The sequence below is a fragment of the Tachypleus tridentatus genome, chromosome 10 (genome assembly GCF_004210375.1).
Source record: "Tachypleus tridentatus isolate NWPU-2018 chromosome 10, ASM421037v1, whole genome shotgun sequence".
NCBI lineage: Eukaryota > Metazoa > Arthropoda > Merostomata > Xiphosura > Limulidae > Tachypleus > Tachypleus tridentatus.
The window spans coordinates 22,395,491-22,419,029 of NC_134834.1; the positions used below are offsets into that span (position 1 = coordinate 22,395,491).

Sequence of the window (23,539 nt, forward strand, 5' to 3'; positions counted from 1 at the left end):
AGAGGAATGTTTGTGTCTGTTTGTACTGCACAAAAAAAAGTTTTACAATATAATGGCTTAAGAAAACAAAACTACTGGTATAAGTTAATATTTCCTTCAGTTTACTGTTATGCAAATTAGGGACTTATTGATCAGTTATGTAATATAAATGGTGATTGCATTGTAGCCTGTTTTACAGTACTGAATTTAAGGCAGTTGTATTTTCAAAGATGAGAGACTATTTGCTTTAATGTTAAAAATGGCTGTAAACGTAAGAATAAATCAATCAGAGTACAATAAAGCGGATAAGAAAATTTCACCAAAGAATGGGAGGAAATAAACATTTTCACCATTAGGAAGTTAGCAGCACAAGTTTCTAAATCAGTAAAGGTTTGATAGTGAATGTACAGTTAAGCCAAAATGGCACTTGTACTTATTCACAACAGCCTTACTGAGCATGTTAACTTGATTCTGAGCAAATATAGAGTGAGTTGTGTTTTTCAAGTCTTGCTTAAAAAAGAACAAATCTTGTTATATGTTTAGGCCAGTATGGTATGTGCAGTGTCTCATAAAACTGATATTATCTGTTTTATTGAAATGAATTGTGGAGCATAAGGTTCTCTGTTATTTTAATAAGCGTGGTTAGACTCCCAGAGAAGACCTGGATGTTTTGGGTATATGGAGAGCCATTAAACAAAGGGAGCTGTCCAGTCATGGAATGCTTTTGTGAATAAATATCTTAAAGTATTATTTGCAGAAGTTGAAACCACTTCAAACTAGTGTTGTAGACACCTGGACAGTTCAAATTACTAGATGACTGCTGGTGATTGCTTTCTGTCAGTTTTACCTTGCTATATTACTAAGACTGATTCAAATGTATACAGCCACAACATAATTTGGTATCAGATTACAAATGGTTAAAATGGGCTTCTGAAGTTCATTTTGTGTGTATCGATTGTACTAAATGGCTCATCCGTGTTGATGGTAAAATATGTCCAATGTGGGGCAGTATCCTTTCTTTGAAAGGTGAGCCATGCTTTACCTTTTGAAAAGCTAGATAACAGATATGTAGAGAAGGAACTTGAAACCAGTCAAAACCCATTTTATGCAAGAGCATGTGATGTATCTAATTGTGGTAGATATGTGGTTTGTGCAGAAATGAGTATCGGTGGACTTCTGGATTTAAATATTTTGTAGAATGGCACCATTAATGCCATATATTATAATAACTACAAACATCACTCTTTCTACTGCCATATTAGCCCTGTATTCTGTCTGGTTCTATTGTTCTAAACTTGGAGAGATTTCTAGAGAAAATAGATTGGTACAATTAGCCCCTGTATTCTGTCTGATTTTATTATGCTAAACTTAGGGAGATTTCTAGAGATAACAGATTGAATTAACCAAGTGGGTAGCTTGCACTCGTATTTGATTCCAATCACTTATGGTTTTTTTTATGGAAGATGCAACACTTCTTAACAACTGATTCCAAATTCTAAAGTTGTTTTGGAATAATTTTCTTGGAGTGTGGCCAATAGTCCATCAAGACCCTAGGATGTAAGGTGTCTGATATTGATGCCCCTCAGTGTGGACCTGTTCTAGTTTAACTCCAAAACATCCCACCCTAAACATCCATGTTTGCTGTGAGTGGCAACCCGTGAGGAGGGCAGGCTTGGGTGGCCCCCCTGGGTCAGTCCCTAAGCTGTTCACTTGGGCTAGAGTCAACCAAGTACCAGTTTTGGAAGTTCTCAACGGGTGTTGTGGACATTGTGTCTGATGCTGGTGTTTGGGTATAGTGCTCACAAAACCCTGGCGTTGCTGCAATGGCCTTGCATGATATTGTAGTGCATCCCCTCGTAGGGCTCCATGATGGGTGGGGTCAGTGGATACGAAATTTTCCTTTTTCCTCCTCAATAAAAATTTAAAGTAGTGAAAAAACAGTCAATAGGTAAATGACCACGTCTTGAAGACTCTGAGCAGCAATCTTCAACATCTGTAACACCTGTACCCCATTTTCTTATATTCTCTTTCAGAAAAAACCTTTAGGGCAAATGTCCCCTTTTTTATTCAGAAGGGACTAGAGGGACTTGCTGACTCTCCAAAGTCAGTAAGGAAGCTTCGATCTGGAGACATATTGGTTGAAACATCCACAACCCAACACAGTGAACTCCTCTTGAATTCAAAGGCAATTGGGGATGTACCTATTGAGGTTACCCCTCATGCTACCTTGAATTCATCACGAGGTTATTGTTGAGAGCGACTTAAAGAATGTCCCTGAGTCAGAGATTCTCGCTGGTCTGTCCACTCAAGGAGTTTCTGCAGTGAGGTGCATCTTCACTTGCAAAGATGGAGTTACACTACCGACAGATATCCTCGTTTTGACATTTACATCACCACATGCACATGTCACCATCAAGGCAGGTTATCTAATTTGCAGGGTACAGCCGTACATTCTAAAGTCTAAACCCTCTTCGATGTTTCCAATGTCAGAGGTTTGGCCACTCAAATACGTCCTGTCGTAGTTCCCTGACATGTGCTCATTGTGGTGGCAAGGACCACGATGCCTATGAGTGTCACGTGGACCCACATTGTGTCAACTGCAATGGTTCCCACCCTTCCTACTTTCGTTCTTGCCCAAAATGGTGGAAGGAAAAAGAGGTGCAGCATTTGAAAACGATTCATAACATTACTTATCCTGAGGCTCGGAAATTGCTGTCCGACACTCCATCTCGGACATATGCTGCTGCACTTTGTTCCACAGCTACAGTGGGAGTGCAGACAGATCTTTCTGTACCTCCAAGAGAATAGTTTTCAAAACAAATGAAAATCCTTTTGACCTCCATGGTTAAAAAGGTTGATGAATCAACTTCCACACCCATCTCTGTTCCTCCCATACAGTCCAACAAATCTCAAGATCCACGTCCTTTAGTTTCAAATACAGGCATTTCTTCTGATACATCTTTTTCTCCAACCCCACGATGCAAAACAATCATTCATTCGCATCCTCAGTCACTGGAATCCACTTCCAACAACAAGGATCTGCCAAATCGACCCAGGGCAGGATCCATGGAGGTCGATAGACCTCCTCCGAATAAGGACAGTAGGGAAAAAAGACAGTCGTAAACAGAAGGGTTCTCCAGCCACTTTGCCTACCCATCATTAAAAATGGCCACCTTCATACAATGGAACTGTGGAGGTTTACGTTCTAATCTGGATGATATCAAAACACTGATTGCTTCCTACCATCCTGTTTGTCTTTCCTTACAAGAAACATTTCTAAAACCTGCTGATGCAGTCACCATTCGGCAGTTTTCTCTGTACAGAAATGACAGGCTGTGTGATGGACGAGTACATGGAGGGGTGGCACTGGTTGATCAGCATATGCCCACCCTGTCTTTGCCACTCAACACACCCTTGGAGGCCGTAGCCATCTGTGTTTCCTTGGGTCATACCATCACTGTGTGTTCTCTCTATCTGTCAGCTGGAGAGAGATATATGATCAATTAGACCTTGATGCTCTCATTGAACAGTTGCTGTTTCTACTTCTAATCCTGGGGGGACTTTAATGGACATCATCCCCTCTGGGGAAGTGCTGTTATTGATAGGAGGGGTCACTCTGTAGAGTGTATGCTCTCTGATCACAATCTTTCTCTTTTCGATACTGGTTCTTCCACTTATTTTCACGCACCTAGTCAGTCCTTTACCACCATTGATCTCTTGATTCACTTCCCTTCATTATTTTTCATGGAGGGTTGACAATAATCCACTAGGCAGTGATCATTTTGCTATACTTTTGAGAGAGACTGGCCGTGGTCAATGCCACTTTACCCGCGTGCTCCGGTGGAAGCTGGATCAGGCAGACTGGTCAACTTTCACTGTTCTTGCAGAACTTGATCCTGCCATCGTGAATCAGCCATCAATAGACGACTGTGTGGCAGCAGTAACTGACTGTATTATCAAAGCAGCTGCTCAGTGTATTCCTAAAATCTCGGCACGTTTTCCACGATATCCTCGTTCGTGGTGGAATCCTGCTTGCCACTTGGCACAGAAGGCTAAAAAACGGGCCTGGGTTACTTTCCATAGATATCCCACACTTTGAAACCGCATTGCTTTCCAACGGGCCCGTGCACATGCTAGGTGGGTAAGATGTCAAAGCCAGAAGGATTAAGTTCACAACTAGCATATCTTCTACCACCAGTTCCAAGGTCATATGGGACAGGATTCGAAAGGTCAGTGGGCATTGCAATTCTGTCCCCTTCTCCATCTTGCTCTCTGATAGCCAAGAGGTAGATTATGTCCAGAGCATCGCCGATACTCTAGGTGAAAGTTTTTGCCAGGTATCTAGCACTTCTGCTTGTTCTTCCACCTTCTTGGCCATCAAGACTCGGGCAGAGCGTTCACCTCTTTCCTTTTCGAACTGACTGTCTTTTGGATTATAATCGTCCCTTTACACTGGTGGAACTGAAAATGGCCCTTCATTGGTCTGGCAGTACATCTGTTGGACCTGATGATGTACACTATGACATGCTGCACCATCTATCTCCTGCTTCTCTTGATATTCTTCTATTTGTTTTTAACAAGCCTGGCACCAGGCTATTATCTTACCCTTCTTTAAACCTGGGAAAGATCCCAAGATTCCTTCACACTACCATCCAATTGCTTTGACAAGCTGTCTCTCTAAGACCGTAGAGAGGATGGTTAATGCTCGTCTTGTTTGGTTCCTCGAATCAAACAACCTCTTCTCGCCCACCCAGTGTGGGTTCCGTTGACAGCACTCCACCACAGACCACCTAATTCGTCTTGAAACATCTATCAGAGAAGCCTTTCTCAACCGCCAACATCTTGTATCAATATTCTTTGACATAGAGAAGGCTTACGACACAACATGGAGGTATGGCATTTTGTGAGACCTCCATATATATGGGTTACGTGGCCATTTACCTATGTTTATTAAAAATTTTGTAATGGACAGGAGATTCCAAGTTCATGTGGGTTTGACACTTTCACGTTCTTTTATACAGGAATTTGGAGTCCCTCAGGGCTGTGTTTTGAGTGTCACACTTTTCAGTATAAAGATAAATGCCATCACTGAACAACTCCCTCTCACTGTTTCAAACGGGCTCTATGTTGACGGCTTTCACATCTCGTGTCAGTCGTCGAACATGAGATATATTGAGAGGCAACTACAAACTGCCCTCAATCGTGTACTAAAATGGACTATGGCGAACAGCTTTAATTTTTCTCTCTCTAAAACCGTTTGCATGCACTTTTACTGCCAACAGGGTATCCACCCTGATCCTGAACTCTGTATCAGTGAAGTTTCGCTGCCAGTGGTCCATGAGACCAAGTTCTTGGGGCTTATCTTTGACCGTAAGCTGACCTTTATACCACACTTAAAGCAGCTACGGGTCAAGTGCACAAGAGCACTGAACATCCTCAGTGTCCTCTCTACTGCCAGTTGGGGAGAGGATCGATGTTCTATGTTAAAGATATATCGTGCTCTTATTCATTCAAATCTTAACTATGGATCAGTGGTCTATGGCTCTGCCAGACCCTTGGCCTTAAAAATGCTGGACCCTATTCATCATCAAGGACTTGACTCTACTGGGGCTTTCTCGCACCTCCCAGTTCAGAGCTTACATGTGGAATCTCATGAACCTTCTCTGCACCTTTGCAGTTTGCAACTGTCTTTACTGTATTTTTCGAAACTTTGCTCCTTACCAAAGCATCCCACTTGGGGATGTATTTTCCTTCCTCAGTGGGCCTTACTTTTTCAAAACAGAAGATCTGCTATTGCTCCTTTTGGCTTTTGCATCCAGGCACAATTGGATGAATTGGGTCTGTCATTGGAAAACATTGCAGAATCCACTGGTCAGCCCATCCCCCCCATGGCTTATTACAGCCCCAAATGTGACCTTTCTTTAAGTCATCTGAAAAAGGCAGATACTCCCGATTGGAAGTTCCGTCTTTTATTTACTGAACATCTTTCAAACACCCTTTCTATTCCAATTTATATGGGTGGTTCAAAATCAGGTGACTCTGTGGGCTCTGCCATGGTTTGTTGCAGTTCGGTGGTTGCGTGCAGAATCCCCTCTTCAGCTTCTGTGTTCACTGCTGAACTGTATGCCATATCTCTTGCCCTGGATCATATTGAAGCTGAGCAGTACTCCGACTGCACTATTTATACTGACTCCCTTAGTTCTCTACTGGCCCTGGAATCACTACACGTTAGCTCACACCCTGTTCTCAGCTGATATTCAAACCCGACTGGCCCATTTCTCATTAACATCTACTTCTATCCAGTTTTTCTGGATACCAGGCCACGTTGGTGTTTGCGGGAATGTGCTTGCAAACATTGCAGCTAAATCTATCTGCTCTGGCACTATCACCACTGTGCCTATTCCGTACATGGACTATGGTCCTGTATTCAAGGCTCGGCTCTGTGCCAGCTGGCAGTCCACTTGGAGTGAGCAACGTGACAACAAGCTTTTTCAAATGAGACCCTATATTGGGCTTTGGCCATCTAGCTTCCATAAGGTTTGAAGGAGGAAGTTGTTCTAACTAGACTACACATTGGTCACAGTTTTTTAACTCATTGTTTTCTTTTATCTGGAACTGATGCACCAGTGTGTAGTTTGTGTAACACTCAAATCACTGTAAGCCACATTTTACTTTCGTGGCATCGTTATGATTAACAACGACGGCACCATTTTAAACATGTTCTGTCCCAAGGTTTGTCCATACGTTAGACAGTTTTATTGGTGATGGTGACACTGTCCACCTTGAAAGTGTTTTTAGTTTTTTAAAGACCATTAATCTTTTTAACCTCATTTAAATATTTGATATTTATTCATTACACCTTTTTTAATTGTGCTTTCCTTTTCAGTCTCAATCTCTCTTGTTCAATTTGACATTATAAAATGACCAGAACAATAAATAACTCGACACCAGGACTGGAAAGGCCAACATCAGGTGACTAATGCTACTGTTTGAACTATCCATTTGAATTACCTGCTAGTCATCCTGGCGAGTTGCTATTACACTTTTGCTGCATGTCATTTAACACATTTATTACTTTACCTTTTAGTACTGGCCATAATGACACATAACCCAGAACCAGGACTGGAAAGACCAACTTCAGGTGACTGACGGTGGTTCTTGTACTTACCTGTTAGTCTTCCTGGCGGGTTATGATCATTACCATTATGCTAGAGTAAGTCCTTTACAACTTCTCTTACTCTGCTTTCTCTCTTAACATTGTAGACTAGGTGTCAACATTGGTTTTATACATTTTCTGTTTTTCAATGATGTTTTGTTTTACCTTCATTTCCTTTTATGTATCTTACTACATTTACTTTATTTTTTTACCTTTTTCCTGGACGTTTGGCGCAGATAGCCTAGCTGCTTTTTGCCACAGAACACTAACCAATCAATCAATCAAACCGTATTGAAGTGAGATGCCAGAAACTGTAAAAGTGTAAAGTAATGTGTACCAAATGTTTATTTAGGAGCTTTGAAGTTCTTGACCAATCATTTGGTTTCCAGATCACACGAAGCTTCATTAGCTACCTGATTTTCATAATGAACTGAGAAAAGTAATTTATAATGTTGCAGTAATAGTTGTGTTAAAGTTTAAACATTAGAAATGAAATTATCCTTTACTTAAGGGGGGGGGGAATTCATGTTTTAGGTTCAGTTTATTACATTTTATTATGTAATCAAAACTTAACCTTGCTTGATCGACCCAGAATAGTATTTCTAGAGAAAAATGCTTAGATTTAAACCTCTTAAAACTGTAAACTTTCATTAGCTAATCTACAAAGTTTGTACTGTGCAACAGCATTTATAAAAATGAAATATAGTGTTAATTGTTGGGTTGGCTCTTTTAGATTTCGTGGTGAAACGATGTCCATTCTATGTGACCAGCAAATTAAAGTTATTGTCATTAATTGATGTCTGCAATTATGTGTCATATAAATTGTGTCATTGTCATTTAATGTCTTGAGAACACTTGTATATCAGAATAATTTTTTACTTGAATGTGAAGAAGTGAATAAGCCAATAAGAAAGTATTTTATGTCATATTTCTGTAGCTTTCTCACTTTCCTTAATTATTAGGCACAAACTAGAACTACATCTTGCTTTATTACCAATAAATATGGAAGGAACTGATCTTGTCAGTTTGAAATAGTTAAAATGTGGATTAGTTAAATGTAAATAAAGTGAACAAAAGTTTGTGATTACTCTTGAAAGATTGAATTCATGGCCTGCTTGTTATGTGGGTTTGTTCTATATATGCAAACGTAACTTTGCTTCTGTAGAAGTATTCACTTAACATAAATTATTTTGACATTCTTTTCACAACTTCCTGATGTTTCTTCATTTTATTGGAAAATCACATAAAAATTTATACAATAAACTAAAAATGATCCTTTTTATTGTTACATAAACTTTAAAGTGGATTTAATTTAAACTTTTCAGTTGTGTTTTTAGGTATGCAAGGTATGTTTTCTAACAACTGTAGTTTGGTATGGTCTGGTGTTCAGCTTTGGAGTATTATAATGATCAGTCCCATTATTCATTGGTAAAGGTTAACTCAAGAGAAGGTATTGGGTGATGTTGACCAACTGGCCTTTCCTCTGGTCTTATCCCTTCTGAACTAGGGGTGGTTAGTGCAGGTAGCCCTTGAGTTGTTCTGTGTGAAATTCAACAAGTAATGTAGCTGACAACTACGGAAGTTATTTCTGTTAGATATGTTGATGAAATAATCATATGTATTATCCATGAGCTTTTTTCTTAGACCTGAGTGAGTTTTTGTTTTGTTTTTTAAATTTTAGACAGAGATTGTGCAGTTAGAAAATGAAGGAAATATTCCTGAAGACAACAAATTTGAACTAAATCCAGATCACTCTCACTTTGTTGTGGTAAAGGATGAAACCATTGCTAAAACAGGAAATAACTATTTCCTTCTTCGGTTAGAACAGTATTTGGCAGCTGCACTGGAAATCCAACAAGCTGATGAACAAGTACAAAAAGGTGACAGTAAATTAAGATTGCTTTACAAAACCAACACCTGTTTCTTGGTTATAGTTTTGTGAAATTTCCTACGATGATTAATAATGAAAATGTGTAGAATTCAGCGACATTTTGCTCATGTTTTTTTTTTTTAAATTAGAATTGTATTTCATGATAAGTATCAGCTATAAAGAAAGTGCATTTATATTTTATTTCTAATGTTGATTATAAACACTGGCAGTAACATCTACTTGGTGTTTGTTACCTTGTTTCATTAAAGTAAAAAATTGTATCATTTATTGGTGTCTGTTACCATGTTTAAAGTAATAGATTGTATCATTCATTGGTGTTTGTTACCGTGTTTAATTAAAGTAATAAATTGTATCATTCGTTGGTCTCTGTTACTATGTTTCATTAAAGTTATAAATTGTATCATTCATTGATGTCTGTTACCGTGTTTCATTAAAGTAATAAATTGTATCATTCGTTGGTGTCTGTTACTGTGTTTAATTAAAGTAATAAATTGTATCATTCATTGGTCTCTATTACCGTGTTTCATTAAAGTTATAAATTGTATCATTCATTGATGTCTGTTACCGTGTTTCATTAAAGTAATAAATTGTATCATTCGTTGGTCTCTATTACCGTGTTTCATTAAAGTAATAGATTGTATCATTCATTGGTCTCTGTTACCGTGTTTAATTAAAGTAATAAATTGTATCATTCATTGGTGTCTACAACCTTGTGTCATTAAAGTAATTTTGTCATTAATTAGTGTCTGTGATCTTATGTTATTAAAATAATTGTCTTTAATTTGTGTCTGTGACACATTATTAAAAAATTGTGTCATTAATTAGTTATAAATTGTGTCATTAATTGGTGTCTGCAACTTTGTGTCATTAAAGTAATTGTATCATTAATTGGTGTCTGTGATCTTATGTTATTGAAGTAATTGTCTTTAAGTACGTAATTGTGCCATTAAAGTAAGGTTACTTTTAATACTTTGTGGGTGAATAAAAAAATATTTACTCTTTTAGAAAATTGCTGGTTTCTAGATCTAGAATTGGTTGTATTTGTAGTAATATTTTAATAAGTAAAAATACTCTTATATTGTTTATGTTCACATATTTACTACGTTCAGTTAGATAACTGGCTAAAGAAGATTTAATATGAAATGTAAAAATGTTTGTTTAGTTTCAGAAACATCCAAGAACACTCTTGGTTCCAGTGAAGTACCAGTAGTAGCTATACTAATACAAGGAGGATATGATTGCGTTCGATTTGTGCTGGATCATCTCAAGAAACAGTTTCCTGTAGTTATCATCAGAGGAAGTGGAGGTCTGGCCGACTTGCTAGCTTATGCTTACTCTGAGTTCAAACATCGGTACTGACTCTACTGTACGATAAAAATCGTAAATTAAACTAAATGAATAATACTTTTGGTTAGGTGTTGTTTTAGAAGTACTGATTACAATCGCATAAAAGTTGTCTTTGTAAATGCTCTAGTATTATAAATATCTAGGCTGGATGTGTGTCCAGACTGGGTTTTGGACTCTCCACACTTTGGGGCTGTGAGTTTTATTATGAAAGTAATGATTAAACCATTCCGTTTGGTTAGACAGAAGTAGCCTAAGAGTTAGTGGTTTCTGTTAAGTTTATGCCTTTTCTCTAGTCTTATCAGTTCAAAATTAAGGAAAATTACTCATATAGCCATTGTGTAGCTTTACGTGAAAATTCTAAACAGACAAGTATTAACATTTTATTTATATATAGCTTCATAACTGTATAGTTCAGAGCAATGTGAATATCATATCAGTAGTATTAAAAAAGGGAAATATAGACCAATGAAACATTGCTGAAAATGTTATGTTTTATATTTTCTAACATCATTGTTAATTTCATAGGTAAAATTTTTACTGAAATCTTTATCAACTCATTATATCGTTATATTGCAAATTATATCTCCTATTGTTATAGGCCTATTAGTAGTTTAGTATGAATAGTTGCGAAAAGAAAATGCTTATTTTTTGAGGAATGTCACGTTCTACATTCAAAGAACAGGAACTGTTGTGAAGGTTTAATGCAATTTGCCCACATTTAACTGACCTCTTGAGAACCTTATATTGGCTGTTCAGTTTTTCAGTGATTAATGATTACAAAACATGCTTGTTCAGTGTTTTGTTTTTACAATGTCTTCGATATCAACTTTATGTCATAAATGTTGTGAAAGTACCTACCAAAGTACAAGCTTTATTTTGTAAATTATAAAATAAAACATTGAGCACTTTATTATTAAAGACACTTTTTGGTCCTTAAAAGTTGTTCTTCTCACAATTGAGAAAATAAATACTTAGTTGCTCTTAAATTATTCAGGAAACTATCGGTTCTTGTTTCAAAAGCTTTTAGAATGTTAGTCTTCACTACTGCTGATGGCATCTCATTTCATAAGCCAGCCTTCTCGCTAGAATAATAAAACTGTTTTAACTGTCTTTTTGCAATCCTAACACTTGTGTTTTGTTCTATTATCTCTTAGAATAGAGTATAAAGAAACCAGAGATCTTTAGTTAATCAAACACCTGAATATTGTAGTAAACTTCAGTAAAATCAGTTCAAACCCTACTTTTCTCAATTAAAGTAAGAGATTGCAGCCAATCCACATATAATAATTCTTCTATTCCCAGAATCATCATAATAGCCCTATTCTAAATCCTTTTTAATGAGTCATCATTCTTTTTTAGATAAAAATATTAACAGTATTTTGAGTAAGGCCTAACTACTCACTTCTGTAAAGAGGTGTTAAACACAAAGCTCTATCTGTCCTTTGCCCATCATGGGTATTGAAACTTGGTTTCTAGCAGTATAAGCCTGCAGACACATGCTATGCCACTGGAGAGCTTCTGTAAAGAGTATTATATTCTTTAACTTGCAATCAATATATCTATGAATACAGTCTCAAATTCTATTGGCTTAGATACTAGTGACCTTGATGGCATGGGTGTCTTGTGTATTGTCCAGATTCGTCTTTTGAGTTGACCCTTTAAGTTGATCTTTCAGCCATGGGGGATTTATAAGTGATGGCCAATCACACTAGTCATTGGTAAAAGAGTAGCCCAAGAGTTGATGGTGGGTGGTGATGAATAGCTGCCTTCCCTCTAGTCCTACACTGCCAAATTAGGGATGGTAAGCACAGATAGCCCTCTAGTGACTTTGTGTGAAATTCTAACTGACTTTAGTCTTCCATTTCAACCTGATTCCTAACCTTTCATTTTATGCCTCATACTCCTAACACTAGAATAATAACAGTTAAGGCTGTATTTAAATTTGAGAGACTTTTTTTGTTTAAATTATTGTTTAATTTGTTGTGCTCTAAATCTTTGTTCTTGCCCCTCATTGCTTTAAGTTTACAAATTAATTTTTGGTATGTTATACATTTGGATTTATTTTTGTTGCTTGGTATGTTAGCACTAAAATCACTTTTTTTTTCTGGAAAGTTAGAAGGGGTTGTTGGAAAAGGCCATTTATTAACCTTAGTTGCATTTTTTTTTTCTTATGATTGAATGAGTTCTATATTTATTCGTAGCTAAGTTAATCTTTAGTGGATGATGCAAAGTTCAAGTGCCATTTGTTTACTTCTGGCTTCAAGGAGAGTTGTTCATATAAAAAGAAACTAATGTTATATAAGCTGTATTTGTAAATAACATACAAATGAAACCATTTTATATCATATATAAATATGGGCAAAGCTATGTCCAAGTGGTCTTCACCATTTCCCAGTTTACTGTGGTTGACAAAAACGTTGACCATTTAAGCTTTTTTTTTTCACAAATACAAGTTGTACCATTTCAAAGTTCCAGAACACAGATCTCTGAATAATTAAAAGTTATTCAAAAGCATTTTTGTATAATTTACAAGACAATATTAGGAGATAATATATAATATAGGAGATAAAATAATTCCAGTAGAACATAAAAAAAATTAAAAATTTAGAGTTAAACCTCTGTTTATGTTGTGTGCAAGCTGTTTTCCCCCCCAATTTAAATGACAGATAGTAACATAATGTATTTTTAGATAATGAAGTAGAATATTTTATGTAGACTACAATGATAAAATCTGGTCCCTCTGGTGGACACAGCAGATAGCTCAACATGGCTTTGCTTTCAAACAGATAGATAAACTTTGGAGCTTCCTTAAGATTACAAACAACATATTTAAATGTCAAGTGGATCTGTTTTTCTTTGTTAGAGACAACAATTCAGTGTTTTTAACTATAGAATTATGTTGGATTTTTAAACACAATTTTTATGAAACAAATAGCATTACAGGATCTGTATGAAATTCTAACAATATGCAAGTTAAGTAATCAAAGCAAAAATACAATCAATACTGAAATTCATCCCACAAATTATTACTGTGACTTTACATGTATTTTATGTTTAAAGGATAGCTAGTTTTACTCAGAGCTGTAACGGGCAAAAAGTTAACAACATGTGATACAGGTGGACTTGCCAGTGATGAATGGTACATAAACGAGTTGGTAATTTCAAGATTAACATAAGCTTTTATTATTTTTAATAATAGCTTTAAAACATTATAAAATTACCTGGTTGATGGTGATCTTAACGTTTTTTTTGTTCTACATTTTAGGGCTCAGAGTAGATGGGATGTAGAATTTATAGAAAACTTTCTGAAACCAGAACTTTCAAACAAGATAGTATTCCATTTTCCAAAGCTACGAGAAAACAGCCTAGCTCGAAATATGTTCAGGGACAGAATTCTGGAGTGTGTTCGCCATGCTCAGCAGGCTAGTTTTTAATTTTTCTTTGTTATTGTTCCCCCCTAAAATAATTTCTTAAAGCTCATATAAAAGTACTATAGCTAGAGTTCAGGTATTAATGACACAGTGATGTGTAATTAGGACAAGTACCATGTCTAGGTTAAATTTTCGTGTGTAGCACAGTGATGTTGTTAGAACACATAGCAGTGTTTAACAAGCAATTTGTGTATATTTTAAGATGTTAATTTGATTCTTAAGTATGTTTAATGATGTAAAAGTTCTTGTAGTAGGTATAAAGTAGATAAGAGGCAACACTTGAAGGTCATGTTGAGCATGGTGCCTGAAACTATACGTACGTCTTGTGAGCATTAGCTAACATCAATGAAAATGAGTGTATCTAGTTATTATAGAATAAAACATAGAATGTATAGTTGTTTATCAACCAGTGATATTATCAAACATAAGTATATTAGAAATTTGAAACTCAATCAGGGCATAATGCTATTACAAATTTCAGAGTGTATGTTGGGTTGATTTTGTTATTAAATGAAGTCATATGTTGAGTTAATTTTGTATTTATTTATTATGAAAATACTTATTTGTAATTTGAATATTGTTTAAATTCATCCTCTGTTAAAATTATGAAAAAAAATTAAAATGCATAATTTATGTGTAGTGTTTTTTGTTTATAGCAACAACAAATATATCTGACAGTGCTGAATATCCACAGTAATATATGCAATCTAAAAAAACCTGGACCAACACATACTTCAGGCACTTTTCAAATGTAAGAGTCATTTTAGTTTCTTTAAATATAGTTTATTATAATCATTACTGCATAATAAGGAGTTGTATTAAAGTTAGATTTATTAAATAAATGAGCGTGGATGAGACGGCTAACTAGAAAAATTATTTTAATTTATTTCTAGCTCAGAAACCAGAAAAGAACAACTGGCACGAACAGATGCAGAAAGATCTGTTACTCACGTTGGACTGGAACAATCCGCGTGTAGCTTTGACTGAGGTCTTTCGTAAAGATCCTTCTAATAAGTTCAAGGCAGGTTTTTATTAACTTGACGTACTAAACTAAAGAGTTGCAAAACTCGGTTTTCATTGTTTGTATTTATAATTTCTGTGTTTTAGAAGTGAGGTAGAAAATATTTTCACTAAAGAAGAGAAGCAAACAAAATGCACAAAAGTGTGATAAATAATGATATAGGCTTTCTACTGAAACCATAAGGAAAACATTCTTCAAAGGAACAAAATATGATGAAATCTAAGAAGTGATGTTCATACCTGTTGTGGTTCTCATGTAGTATACATATTAATAGGTTGTATATAGTATGTTGAAACTATTTGTATAACTAACTGTTTGCTTTTATAAGTTTTTTTTTAGCTAATTTCTGTTTGATTTTTCTACTTAATTTTGTTTAAAAAAGCCATCAATTAATCATAACATCTTTTAATTGGAAATTCCATGTTTGCATCAATATATCTGATCTGTTTGTGGTTTGTTTTTAATAAGAGAAATTCTAATATATTTTTAAGTTTTTTTATTGTCTTAAATGTATTTATGTGTGCTATGTTGTCATTTATTACCGAACTGGCTACAAAGGTTAACTGTTGCAGTGTTTGAAAACAAAAGATTTATGTTGTTAAAAATCTTTTCTTGTCACAGATAACAAAAGATATGTTTGAACAATCTCTGTTAAGACCAGATAGAGAGGAGTTCGTGAACCTGTTTCTCAGCCAAGGTTTTCAAGTTCATAAGTTCTTGACTCCTCGTAGACTGAAATTGCTTTTCATGAGAGTTCAGAACCAAGAATTTTTTCATTCTGTTTGTTGGGAAGGAATTCTTGGCCATGGTCATGTAAGTGTTACCTTGAATGTGGTTGTTGACTCATTTTTCAAAAAAATTTGAAATAAGGATTAAAAAAATCGAAAGTTGAACTATAATCACAAAACCTGAGAATCAGAATACTATACCTACTTCTAATTTTATCCCAGAATCGCCATTTAGATGTAAACTGTGCTGATTACTTATTCCAGTTAAGATATTAACATATCATCCAGATGTTGTTACATTATCCAGTGATAATTATCCGAATTGTTATTTTGCGATAAACAAAATCGGACATTTTTATGTAAAAAAGATACAATATTTACAATTGGGCTGTCCTTGTTTGAAGACACTTTTCAGTGTATTTTGAATTTTGTATACCCTTTTTTAATGGCTTTTAGGCTAAACAAAAGTATTATTCAGAAGGTATGATTATGATCAAAAGCTGAAACCTATTTGTATTTCACATGCACATATGGAAAAATTTAATGTTTTGCTAGAAACAAAATTATTGTATAGGAACATTAACCAGAAATCCTTGAAACTTTAGTTTGCATTTAAAAAAAATATTGTTGAAGAAAAAGTTAATTTACAATAAATAATCACAATAGTTTCAGAGCTTATTGTTTTATTGAGGTGCAATAAACAGAATATCTTAAAATGACAAGTTTTCCCAACATTTAATTTTATAAAAACATTTCTGTTTCCTGAAAGTATGAAATGCATTCCACCTCAATAATGCAGATTAACTTGCATTGTTAAATTAATGTACTTATGGACAAAGGATTAAACCAAATATTTTAAGCAGTAGAACTTTGTAATGCATTGTTGGAATTACAACTAAAATTGCTGTTAGCAGTGGTAGTGAAAAGTTGGTGATTCAGCACTATGTTATCACTTTAGTGGCCAGGTAGTTAAGGCACTTGACTCGTAATTTGAGGGTCGCAGGTTCAAATCTCTGTCTCACTAAACGTGCTCGCCCTTTCAGCAGGGGGTGTTATAATGTGATGATCAATCCCATTATTTGTTGGTAAAAGAGTAGTCCAAGTAGTCTTTACTATTGTAAAGAAAATTGTTCTGAAAATAATTGTGGAAGGCAATAAAACATCAGTAGGGCTGGAGTCACAAGTGTGTGCGTTTGTTGATGGAATGGTGAGTTGTTTGGCGTTAGCATCAATACTCTCGAACACAGATATGCATAAATGTCATAATTTTATTCAAGCTTTTCCTGTGATTATGTCCTGAATTATATTAAAGGTGTTTTTAAGAAGGCAAAAAACAGTACACAGTGATGTCAACAATTTTCTATCGTCCATATCCAGTGTTGATCACGCTTATTACCCCGCTAGACGTTGGCCAGGTGGGTTAAGGCGTTCGACTCGTAATCTAAAAGTCGCAGGTTCGAATCTCTGTCCGTTGCATCAAACATGCTCGTCCTTTCAGCCGTGAGTGCATTATAATGTGACGGTTAATCCCACTATTCGTTGGTAAAAGAGTAGCCCAAGAGTTTGTGGTGGATAGTGATGACTAGCTGCCTTCCCTCTAGTCTTACACTGCTAAATTAGGGACGGCTAGCTCAGATAGCCCTCGTGTAACTTTGTGCAAAATTCAAAAGAAATCATACCACCTTAGTATTAAATTTATGGGTATATTAATTTGTGACAGTTACTATTTATAGGTAGTCTGTTATACCAGGTATTTTCATTACATAGTTTATGAAGTCACATTTTTATCTCCAATTTTAGTGCCAAATATGATGTACGTTTTATAACACTTAAATTTGATAGTTACTGTTTCTGAAACTATGTTTGGATCTGTTTTCAGGTGTTCAAGTTTGGTAAATTCTTTATAGAAAACGATTTAAACTGGCTCATTTCAATATTGACTGGATTTTCCAAGTATATTGATCCCCAAGGGTTGTCACTTAATGCCATGGGTATGTATGTCACTGACCATGCAGGAGCTGAAAGAAGGGCATTGACAATACTGACAATGTGGGCTGTCTGTACAAACAAGTCAAAATTAACTGAAATCCTGTGGAGACATTCGGATCAGCCAATTCACCTTGGTCTTGTTGTTTCCATGATGTTCGAGAGGCTAGAAAGCTATGTGAGTGAATCTGGATTGAAAACAGAAATGATAAGGTTACAAAAGTAAGTGGGAAAAAACAACTGATTTTTGTAAGTTTTTTATAAAAAAATTATGAAAGAGGGTTACTGAAGGTTTCATATTTTAAAATGTTTATAAATGTTTTATTTTAGTTTGAGCTAATGAAACATTATTAGAGCTACAAAGTAATACATTATTTCTTGTAATTCTGCAAAATTGAATTAGAAATTCACTGGAGTTTGGTGTTAGTGTTGTAAAGCTTCTGACAGGGTGTCGTTTTTACAATAACTTGGTCTTGTTAACATTAAAATCATATGGTTATTTTTTTTGAAAAAAGAAATTAAAAAGTTAATGTTTGGATGTGACCTATTTTAATGTTCTATCTTGGACTATGAAGTCACAAGATTTTTTTTCCTGGATAGGGAATTTGCTGATAAGGCCACCAGAGTGCTAGATGTGAGCTACAAGGAAGCTACGTGTCGTGCGTATGATGTTTTAAATGAAGAAAGTCCTGAGTGGGAATATAAAACTGCAGTGGAGCTTGCTGCTGACTTTAAAATAAGAATCTTTCTCTCACATCCATGTTGCCAAAAATGGTTGACAAACATGTTTTTGGGAAACATCCGTATCCGAGAGCTGACTTGGGGAGTCGTGACTTTTCCACAGTGGGTTAAGGTACACAAAACTGACATTGTTATTTGTTCCTACTGCAGTGTATAATCTTTGTTTTCATAGTAAGTATTACCCCTGTCTGAAGAACAAACAACAAACATTTCTCTGCTGTGATTTGTAGAAATGAAATACATGATTCATTCATGATGAAGCTATTATAATAACTAAACGTACATCAGTGACTGAAGCTAAGCAACTCATTTTCTGCATATTTCACTTATAGCTCTTTATATCAGATATTACTAATAAGATATAAAGAAAAGTATGAAACTGAAATAATCAGTTTATATTAGTCCTGTGAAGTAAAAAGTTTTTATTTTCCATCAAGCAAACAGGCTTTTATGTTGTTTTGTAATTCGGTAGGTGAAGTGTGTATGTATGTTTATAATTCTTTATAAATGATAGATGTAATATCTTTATTTTTTTATTTTGTGAAATTCTCAACATGAAATTTATGATCCATGTAATTAATATTGTACTTATTCCCTTGAACTATGAACCCTTTTGTCATGCCTAAATTTTCACGTAAAATTTAGTTGAATTTTATGAAATGTAACATTTCACTACAGTTTCTATTTCTGCGTGTAAACTTTAGGTTACAAAATTGTTTCTAAACCATTCGCTACCAGTGGGATTTGTAAGATTGAATAATTTTATTTTGAGTTACAAACCTTTGTGTAAAAATAAAAAAAACTGATAAAAAACATCGCTAGTTTTTAGTTTAAGATGTTGCAGCCAATTGCAATAATAACTGTTGTCACATTCATTTTTTTGCTTTTATATTATCGGGGATCTCACAACCAACAAGATCCATTAAGTTTGGTGCATAAATAGTTTAAAAAATCCAGTTTCAAATGGAAATGATGCATAAATAGCTAATGTATTCGGAATATGTTGCTTACTGTTGCTGTTATCGTAATTGTTTTTTTTACTCAAACTGGGATCTAAGAGGTGTTGCCAGTCTTGTGTAGTTTTGTGCAACGCTTGACAGCAAAGAATTAACATATTGTAAAATATTTTCATATTTATGTATCTAGGTTTTTCTGTTGTTTGTGTATAGTTCTTTGCTTACTTTTCAAAACAACTGAAGTATTTATACGCATGGGGAAAATAAGTGCAAGGTTCGAGATCTTTTTATCTTAAAATGCTTTTGATGGAGAAACTTGAAGACTAATGACCAGTTAACGTAATTAAAATATGCACTAAATAATGTGAAAATTTTGGCTTAGTTGCAAAATCAGAAGTTTTTAATAACCCTTCAAGAATTGAGAAGACTGATTTGTTTGTTTGTAGGTGATCATGTGTGCTTTCCTGATTTTCCCAATGTACATCTGGGTCAGGTTCAAGGTGGACCCACGAGAGTCTTGGAATGCTTTCAAGGATATATCAGGTAAAAAGATCTGCCTGATATAAGACTGAGTTGTTGGATAAATTTAATAGAAAGATTAAACTTCAAGGAATAACCAGTAATGTTTTTATTGATGTTTTGTGCTAATTTTCAGCTGCTACGGCAACTCAACCAAGTTCAAAATACAACTCTAATGCTTCTTCATTTTGTAACTTTTTTCGTGACTCCATTTTGGATTGAAAGTGAAACAATTTGTAAGTAGGTCAAATGCATGTATGGTGCTGACATCTAGCGTTGAAGCTAGGTTTTATTGATAATGGATGAACTCGTCCGCGGCACCTTGTTACCAATCAGCTTGGACAAGTTATCTCGTCTACGGCACTGAACAGGTTAATGAGGTGTTATGTTTTTATAAAATCTTATTGTAAGCTCTTGGTGATTGACTGAAGTCTTTATCAGAAAAGTACTTTATTGCATTTTACTCTTCATAAAGGTTAAAGTGATTTTCCTTAAAATATTTGTTATAGGTTAAAACCTAACCTGTAGAAAACTTTCTGAAGTGGGGAAAAAAAAATTGATTTGTATACTTTTTGTACAAAAATCAATTGTAGATTTAAAATATTTCTGGGTTATAAAGGAATCAAGCACTCTCATGTGGGTCAATATTTTTTGAAGATTGTATAAATGTTCTACTTTTTCTTGAACAATAAATTTTTCAGTTTGAAAGTAAATATAAAAAATATTGTTCCTGAAACCTCATAAATACTATAAAAGGGTGATTAAACATGTAAAGATGGAGATATTTTTCTTCTAGATTTAGACTCTGATGATGATAAAGATGAAAGGGAAGGTGATGAAGATATTCTTCTCAAGCCAACAGGCCAGTGTTTGCCAGTAGGAGTCGTAGAGTAAGTAAGCACATCTCTTAATTCATTTCGGTGATTTGCCGTATTATTATTCAAACTATTTGTCTTTAGTAAAATAGTCCAAATAAATATGAACAGCTGAAATATTAAAAAAATTATTTTGTGTGTTGATATAGGATAAATAAAGCATCTCTTTATGTTAAATATAGCATTATAAAATATATGAATCTTCTCATTAAGTTAGTTTTTTATTAAAAATCCAACTTGTGTATACCCTTGTAATGTGTGTTATCTGTATAATAATCAATCACAAACTTGTGAAATAGTTGGTTTTGTAAAGTTGGTACAACTTGTTTCAGTCTTTGAGTTGAGGAATCATAGATGTTGTCGAATATCTACCTTTTTTCTAACAGGAATAATTCAAAAGGAAAAAAAAAGAAACATCTTAAAGACCGTATGGGAACACTTAGAGAAAGAGAGGTTTTTTATTCGATCTTCACCTTCAATATGGAGGATGGTCTATCTAATGTGGAGTGCTCCAATTACAAAATTTTGGACATTTCAGGTGTGATTTATTGATGGAATTTCACTATACTACGTATGAATGTATATCTGTAATTCAAAATCAACTAGTGTGTGTAAATGTTACTTTCATTAACAAAATTATCAGTATTAGTGTGGTCAGATAAATTTGTTCAGTTTACATTACAGTGGCAATAGATGAACCAAGACCAAGCAATAACCCTTTTTGGGTTAGGTCATGGTGATAACAGATGAACTAAGTGGTAGGGCCATATTTTCTTTTTTGTTATGGTGGTGACGGATGAAATAAGTGATAAAGTCTGATAGTTTCTGTTTGTCATTTTTAACTGAATGCAATTTTCTATGCACAGAGTTGCAATACAGAGGACATACGCATACGACTGTTTAATTCTTAAAAGGGTAATGTAGTTCATAAAAATACAATTAAGTTTAACTTGTGGATAATTTCTGTAAATCATTTTTCTTTATTTTATAACTGTCTACTCATAAAATGTAAAAAAGTTAAAAATCCTGTATCCTACTAGCATTGGCAAACAAACATTGTAGTGAAAGAGACTTACACATGTAGGATCTCATCACTTAGAAAAGCAGTGCTCAATAGAGAATGGGCTATACCTCTGAAATGAGGACCTCAGCTCATAGTCTTCAGTACGTGACCTGACTTTTAAGTGGTATGGCCATATAACTGTTAGGTCTTAATCCATGAGGATGAACTTGGTGGAAGGATGATGTAACTTTTCTTCAGCTTAGCTCATTATGATAAAGTCAGTTATAAGGTCATATAACTTCTGTTAAGGTAAAGTTAAAGTTTGTGATGATAAACTCAGTATTGGGGTCAGATTATTTCTGTTAGACTTATCTCCTGGTGGTACACTGGTTGATAGGGTCAGATAACTATTTTGCTTAATTCATTGTGGCTCATCATGGTGAATTGGGTTATGTGGCCAGATAACTTCTGTTAAGGTTAGTTCACGTGGTTAACTGTCAGGGTCATATAACATATTTTTGGTTTAATTTATCTTCATAAACTGGGTGATAAGGTCAAATATGAAATATAACATTTGTTTTTTAAAGTGACCAAATGGCCATGTATTTTAGTTCTGCATCTATTCCTCTTGAAGTTGTTGGTGATAAAATATTTCATGAGAGTATTTGACAATAACACAATGTTTTATTTGTTCAGAAATGTTACAAGAACATTCATTTGTAATTTGATTAAAATGTCTTTAATTACCATAAAGCATTAAACTGTCAACAGTCAAAAGAAACATAGAATGTAGCATCAAAGAAAAGCGGTAAGTTACCAGGTGTTCTTGTTCTGTAGACTGTCCATAACTTTTAGTTTGTAATGTTTTAATACAACCTCAAAATATGCATGTTTTGAGCAAAAACAAAAGGATATGTCTGCTAAAGTCAATAACTAAGAGTGTGTGATTGTTGTACCTCCTAATAGCACTGGTTTTACCTTTTTATATAAATTGTTGATATGAAGTGAGCTAGTGGCTGAGTGAAGTATGATGAACCATACTTCTTAAGGTAACTGGTGTTATCTCAATGTTTTAATTTCAAATTATATTTAATTTTAGATTTTCTACATGTTTTATCTGGGAATGTTCAGTTTGGCTGTGTTATGGCCTTCTTGTGGGAATATCTATCTGGACTCAGCAGTTTGCATTTGGACAGCACTTATTGTTCTGGAAACAGTTCGGAGGACCTATATGCTTTATCGGGTAAGGGGAAGGGTATACATTCAGATAATGAATATTGATTTTTCAATTTACTGTTAAATTTTTTTTTGCTTTCCAACTGGTAAGAATTAATAATTACCACTGAATTTTCCTTGGAAGTCAAATTGTTAAACAGAGTAATGTACTTTTTTTTACATTCTGTTTTATTTATGTGTAGTTTGAAAAATTTACAAGTTTGGTTTGCAAGTAACTCACTGCTAAATTTTTTATAAGTATAGATTCTTTTGTCATTTAACAGTTTATGTCCCACTTATATTTAATGAAGATTATTCAGTTGTCCTCATTACTGATACTTTCATCAATTACCATCTTACCTTTTGTGTTTACTTTTTTAAGGAAAAAGTAAAATATCTATAAAAGAAGTGACTTATGATCCATTGTTTTGCTTGATGGGATTCCACCTTATAAATTTGTTTTTTATCTCTCATTTAAAAATTCTGCTAACTTAAACTGTGAAAGTGATAATATTTTTAAATAAAACATGTCTACTGATGGAAGTTTGTTAGAAAGTATTTTGAGTGGAGATACTCAAATGAACAAACTGAAAATGTGCGACTCGCACTATTTATGTTTTGAAATGTGTAAATAAACATTTCAGAGCTAAATAATTCTTGATTTTTCATATTTGAAGTCATGTTTAGAATT

At 34.5% G+C, this 23,539-nt stretch overlaps 1 pseudogene across 1 annotated transcript in view; it reads left to right on the top strand.

Moving 5' to 3' along the window:
• Nucleotides 1–399: 399 nt before the first annotated feature.
• LOC143228308 (transient receptor potential cation channel subfamily M member-like 2) overlaps nucleotides 400–23,539 on the top strand; it is a 44,928-nt pseudogene continuing 21,788 nt past the window's right edge. Inside the window, exons 1-14 of the transcript XR_013015313.1 lie at nucleotides 400–465; nucleotides 8,473–8,481; nucleotides 8,817–9,015; nucleotides 10,189–10,378; nucleotides 13,639–13,795; nucleotides 14,461–14,555; nucleotides 14,698–14,825; nucleotides 15,447–15,638; nucleotides 17,433–17,761; nucleotides 18,140–18,392; nucleotides 19,683–19,779; nucleotides 20,552–20,623; nucleotides 20,930–21,168; nucleotides 22,733–22,876. The product of XR_013015313.1 is annotated as a transient receptor potential cation channel subfamily M member-like 2 (transcript). The remainder of the gene's footprint in view (nucleotides 466–8,472; nucleotides 8,482–8,816; nucleotides 9,016–10,188; nucleotides 10,379–13,638; nucleotides 13,796–14,460; nucleotides 14,556–14,697; nucleotides 14,826–15,446; nucleotides 15,639–17,432; nucleotides 17,762–18,139; nucleotides 18,393–19,682; nucleotides 19,780–20,551; nucleotides 20,624–20,929; nucleotides 21,169–22,732; nucleotides 22,877–23,539) is intronic.